Source organism: Drosophila novamexicana, unplaced genomic scaffold (assembly GCF_003285875.2).
Source record: "Drosophila novamexicana strain 15010-1031.04,08,12 unplaced genomic scaffold, DnovRS2.1 tig00001813-arrow-arrow-pilon, whole genome shotgun sequence".
Taxonomy (NCBI): Eukaryota; Metazoa; Arthropoda; class Insecta; order Diptera; family Drosophilidae; genus Drosophila; species Drosophila novamexicana.
The window spans coordinates 89,924-95,998 of record NW_020824895.1 but is presented as its reverse complement, the minus strand read 5'-3'; the positions used below and the strand labels follow the sequence as shown (position 1 = coordinate 95,998).

General features: G+C 38.8%; 1 long non-coding RNA gene across 1 annotated transcript; it reads left to right on the top strand.

Annotated features, from left to right (window-relative positions):
- The first annotated feature begins 908 nt into the window (after positions 1-908).
- Positions 909-2,020, top strand: LOC115768529. The gene is made up of 5 exons (XR_004018569.1): positions 909-1,169; positions 1,245-1,370; positions 1,433-1,668; positions 1,731-1,835; positions 1,895-2,020. It is a non-coding gene; the product is annotated as an uncharacterized LOC115768529 (long non-coding RNA).
- Positions 2,021-6,075: the final 4,055 nt, after the last annotated feature.

Here is a 6,075-nt window from a genome sequence, read left to right as displayed (position 1 = left end):
CAATCTCTTGAATTATATATCTATATATAACTGATTGACTGATTGACTATCTTAGTGACAAATGTTTACTGTGCACGTGATTTGTCGAAATTCGCCCTGTAAGGGTGGAAAATTCGCGAGTTTGCCAGAAAATATGTGAATGCGAATCTCAATCTCATGAACTTTCTATCTCTATATGGAAAACTGATTGACAGATTGACTGACTGATTGAATGACTACCTCACCGACTCAAGGTACGCTTAGTCGTGTTTTCTCGCAATTCCACCCGCAAGTGTGAAAACTAAATTTGGGAAATGTTTCAAAATTCACATCTTCTTGGCTTAAAGATGTGGGCGAAACGTCAAGATTCTTCAAATTTATGTTCAGAGCTCTAGAGAAAAACTTAAGAAATGCATGTTTAAGCAATTTTTTTACATTCACCCGCAACAGTGGAAAATTGGCGGAAACTGGCAGCATGAAACGTTTAACTGCCTGTTAACTTTTTCTATATAATTATTAATAATAAAAAATAAATAAATAATAAAATGGACTAGAAATGACTAAAGAGTCGACTTAAGTGAGAAGAATGTGTAAACATTTTGTTATTTTCATACAACTTCTTCTGTACAGGGTATTACTAAGTCGATACAGCTCGACCTCAATACCCTTACCTGTAGAATAGAAGAATACCCTTAGAAGAAGAATATTAGACCTACTTTTCCTACCTTTGACTAGCTTGTGCCAAAGTTGGGCACGTGCTTAACTACCTTTAAGTTAAGCCTCGCCTAGGGTATTAAAATATACTCAAGACGTCACAGATATATACTCGATATCCATAAGTTGGCCATGTGAATAGAATTTGATGCTGTAAAGTCAGAGCAGGCCTTGAGATCGACATAAATGTGAATGAGCTCAGGCGAAAGGCAAACAGATTCATTCCAGTTGGAGCTCCACTGGAGCCAACAGCTCTAGTTTTCTAAATTGTTGTATAAATTTCAAAATTTGTTCTGCTTTTTCTCTTTGTTTATTTCTGTTGAGAGAAACAAATAAAATCAAAAAGTCCAAAAATTCAATTTGTTTCAAAGTTTCAATGTTTCTATTCAATCAATGTGAAAATTTCAAAAAGTGTTGCAAAATTACGTTCAGAAGCGGTTTGTATGTTCGTGTGAATGGGTGTGAACACAATGATGGTGAGTACCCAAAAAGGAATTCACATCAACCCATTGAGTATTCATCCAAACCCTTTTCTTCCCCCCATTCTCCAGTTGTCACAGATGCTCTTTGTACACGGCGCAAAATTTTAAATGCTCAAACAGAAGTCCAGATCAAAAGTTTTACGCGTTTCTATTTATTTCTAACAACCAAATAATCGTATTTCGTAACCAAGAAGGGTGAGTGAGAACCAAAATGCCCGTCTCGGATACACTCTATATATATATTCGATCTCCTGCAGGATTTGATGTGATTGTTTATTTCACAATTCTTAACTTTCAATGTATATTCGCCCAGAGAATCGGAAACTCTTGGAATAGATTGCCCAGTCAAGGGGTAAGTCCATCCAGACAGATCTCTCGAGCGATCCCTCCGATCCGTCTGGTAATACTCCCCATTCTGAGCACCTGCTCATCTCGGGGAGATGAGGACTCGTTGTCCTTTACAATTTGCAAGACTCTCAATGTTTGTCACAAGGTATTATACGAGCTATATCATCATGATATTATCGCTATAATACGACCTACGACCTATTGCAGTTATGTTCTGATCATTCAATTCAACAACCAAAAAATAAATCAGAAATTCAAAATTGTAATTCGAAAAGCAATTCTCTAAGCTCGACTTTGAGCTTCATCTGAACGGTAAGCCTTGGATCTTGCCTCTTCCCTTTTTCCTAACCAATTTTCCGCTTTTTCTTCAGGAAAAAATCGTAACAAGAAATTAATAAAAAATACATGAATCATATCGTCACGGAAGAAGGCGAGGCCAAGCAACTCTCGATGCGGAAGATTCTACTCGAAATTTAATTTTAACAGCTGGCCTAACTCCTAACTACAAAAATAATAGTCGTAATGTCAACCAAAAACTGAATCAAAATTTAATTAAGAATTGCGCCTACAATCATAAAGAATAATAAAAATAAATATGCAAGTTAAGACAATTATTCTCTGAATGCTGGGAGGGGTTAATTGGATGGGAAGGAACCCAGATCTATTTAGTCAAGCCCATGTGAACTGAACCAGCAACATGGTTCAAACTAAGACCATAGAGAGATATATAGTGGGGTATACCAATGGAGTCAATTGTGAAAATCGTTTATAGGTTTTTGTTTTCTTTTAACTGAACCAGCGTTATGGTTCAAACTGAGTCTAAACAGAATTGTCCTCTTGACATGCCACACCTCCTAGTGTGTGGAATGTTTCAGATGGGAACTGTTTTGTAACATCAATAGCATCTTTATCTAACAGAGCACACATATATCATAAAGGCTAGCCCTTGGCTGGACTAGTTTAAGCTCATCTTAACGAGAAAAATGACGTATATCTTAACGAAGAGGATGAAAGGGCAACTCGGACTCCATAAAGTATATTTATTTCTGAAATGAAGCGAGTTCATCCAGTCAAAATCTTTTTTGCGAACTTGTCGATCTTCAGAATTGAAGAACTTGGAGCTAAAAATTGACTTTATAAATGTTCATACCTAAAACAGAACACTTTCTGATATCGATATCTCTGCCCATTTCTGTAATATCGATAAATGTCGATTTTGAGAGCTATCGACAAAAAAAAAACGGGTATGTAGGTTATGTTGTAGCATATACAAATTGCGAATATTTCGAATCAGCAACAACGGAGTTAATGAAGATCGCATTTCCCATAGATAGTTTGAGGCATGTTGGGAAGAAAGCTTGTAACTGTGTGCAGGGTATCTGCTAGTCGCGCTCCATATTTGTTATTTGGTGTTTATGCATTTGGGAACACGTTGAATTCAATGGGAAAAAAATAAGTTATGTTAATATTACGCATACGCCGCATAGGCGGGCGACTTCCGCTGATGGCAGCCGCGTTGGCGGTTTCAATATTATACGATAAATCCAATTAACAGGGTTTTATGCCACAAACAACACACACAGGCGCACGCACACGGCAGAGGTGTTAATCGACGTCATTTTGATGTAAAACGGGCGTTGAGAATGATATTTTGTATATTTTATGACCGCATATGCGATGCGTAATTAACAGCAACAACAACAACAATTGTCAGGCAGGTTAATGAGGCATCATTGATTATGCATATAAGTTGCGGTTGGGTGTGCGTGTGTGTGTGTGTGTGTGTGTGTGTGTGTGTGTAGAGTTTCATTCGCTTTTCACACATCAAATTAAATTGTTACATATGCTAATGAAATCAACCAAAATTATGAGCAATTATGAATAGCTTAATGGGATTTACTAAAGCCACACACACACTAAAACTATGTGCGTGTGTCCTTAAAGCCAAGACTTTTGCTTAAAGTCACAAGTCGTTGTTTCTTAGTCGGCGGTGATCGACTTTGTGATACCCTAAACACAGCGCTCAGCTGGCGCTGCAAATATTCGAGCTGCCCATAAAGAAATGCACACGAAGTTCTGCTCTCCCCTGCTTCACAATAATGGAAAAGGTGTTCGTGTTGAACTTGTGCAATTCTCATAAAAATTGCAAGTCTTAAATATGGCATAGAAAAGTGTGCGCATATCGAAGCGCAATGTTGTATCTCTTCAAATGCTTGTCCTTCAATTCTAGAGCGAAAGGGTTGTGGCATCCGAAAAAATAAATACTCTTTATGTGTATATGCTAAAATATAACCTAAATAAGAAGTTTGGTTTAGCCAGCTCTCAGAATCTTCGAGTTATGCTTGAAAAACCATTCCTTAAAATCGATATTTATCGATATTACAAAAACGGGGAGAGATATCTATAATAAGCACGTTCTGTTTATGGTAAATGGTTTATGGTAATATAAATTTCAAATTTTTAGCTCGAAGTTCTTCAGACTTCATGAAGGACAAGTTTTCTCCAAATCGATATTTATCGAAATTACAAAAAGGGGAGAGATATCTATAATAAGCACGTTCTGTTTATGGTATAGACTAATATATAAATTTCAAATTTTGAGCTCCAAGTTCTTTAGTTTTCAAGTTGGATAAGTTCCCTGAAAATCAATATTTATCGATATTTATCGATATTACAAAACGGGGAGAGACATCTATTAAAAGCACATTCTGTTGATCGTATAGACAAATATAAATTCCAAAATTTAAGCTTCAAGTTCTTCAGTGTTCAAAATCGACAAGTTCTCTCAAAATCGATATTTATCGATATTACAAAATCCGGGAAAAGATATCGATTAGAAATAATGAATTCCGGCTTTGATAGTTGCCCAGTTCGTTGGGTTGCCAGCTCTTCGTCCCGATCAAGAGGCATTCATAGGCGATGCTGCCCCGTGCCTGTTACATATGCTTGCACAGAAACAAGCTACCCGTTTTGGCTTGTGCTTTTTTAATGGGCTTAGCGTATAAAATGTCAGCTGCCCCTGGCAAGGCAAGGCTGGCCAAGCATGGCTGCCGCAGTCAAAAAACGCAGCCAGGTGTAAATTACAAACTTGTAAGATTTTTGCCTGGCATTTCCGGCCTTCGCCTCCCGCTCCCTCCACTCCCTCCACTCTTTTCGCCAGGTTTGTTGTCTCCCGCCTCTGGCTGCGTACAGCTTCTGGCAATGGGCCTACGTTTAGCTTTTGCTTTGCTTCTGGTTGTGTTTCCTCTTGCTTAACTTCACGTAATGCCAACAATTACGCAGCTGAATATTTTATGAGCCAAGCAGATTAATATGAATATTTTATGATCATGTTAGATTCCGTATTTCTTTGTTGGACTGCGCCTCTCGACGCCTGGCTGTGTCTCGCCTCGGCGGCTGTGCCAACAAATTTGTGCCTCTGCCACGCCCCCGCCGCCGCCCGCCCCTTGGCCATGCCAGCCTTTGCTTAGCCAAGCCAAACTCAAGGCGAAAGCATGTCCAAAAATATGCTTTATATGCCTTTGCGTTTGAGTGTTTGTTTTTTTTTTCATTTTTTTTATTCGTGCCCTAATAAAAGGCGCCTAAACGTCGGGTATATACGCTTGGGCGTGAAGTTTGTCAGCGATTGGAAGAGAATTTGGCTAAAATAATGAAGGTGAGAGTCGAAATAAAAACAACAAACATTTGCGAATCATATTAAACTTAAGCAAATCAATGGGGTTTGAACCGGCGACCTTTCGCTTGCTGGTTCGATGCAGGCTAACAACGTTAGCTGCGTTATTCGTGCTGTCCGGCAAAATGATTTGCTGTGTATCTGGACCTATCTTAAGCTCAGTTTGATTAACTTTAAGACTAATTAACTTCTCTTAAACCTAATTAACTTCTCTTAAACCTTCTTTCTGCTCTTAGCCGAATTCCTTGGCAGCTTTAAACACAACAAAACTTTTAGGTGACTTCCTTAGCTAATTCCTAACTCTCTCAAGGGAATCTTTAAAACAAAACTCTTTAAAACTGCATCCACAAAAAACCTATTCAGTAATTCGCGCTCTGCAGCTTGTCTCAGACTAAAGTCTAAAGTTGAATTGACTTAGAGTATTACAAATTCGTTGCTTGCAATTTAAATGAAACGCATTGCCGTTTCGTTGCCCACAGCTTTTTTTGCACCTTTTGGTGAAGTCAAAAATGCTTTTTGCTGCTGGCCAAAAAAAAAAAAACCCACACACACACACACACCAAAAGTAGGAAGGCCAAAAACGTAGTGACTTGTCTGAGGGGCTGGTTGGAAGGAGAGAAAATGTGGTGAGAACGGAATTTATGACCACGAGCCTTCAAAGGGCCAAGCAGCCTAAATGTTTTGCGCCAGGCAGCGTCTGTCCCAGACATGCCAAATAAAAACTGGGGTCGGTAGGGACGGGTAAGGGCACCAGGGAGGTAGCGCAGGGGTACGTGGGTTGCCTCAGTCAAAGTCAGCAAATAAAAAAAAGCCAAAGTGAAACAAAAATATTTTCATTTGTTGCGTTGAAAATTTCATGCGCTCCGAGCACGGCAATTA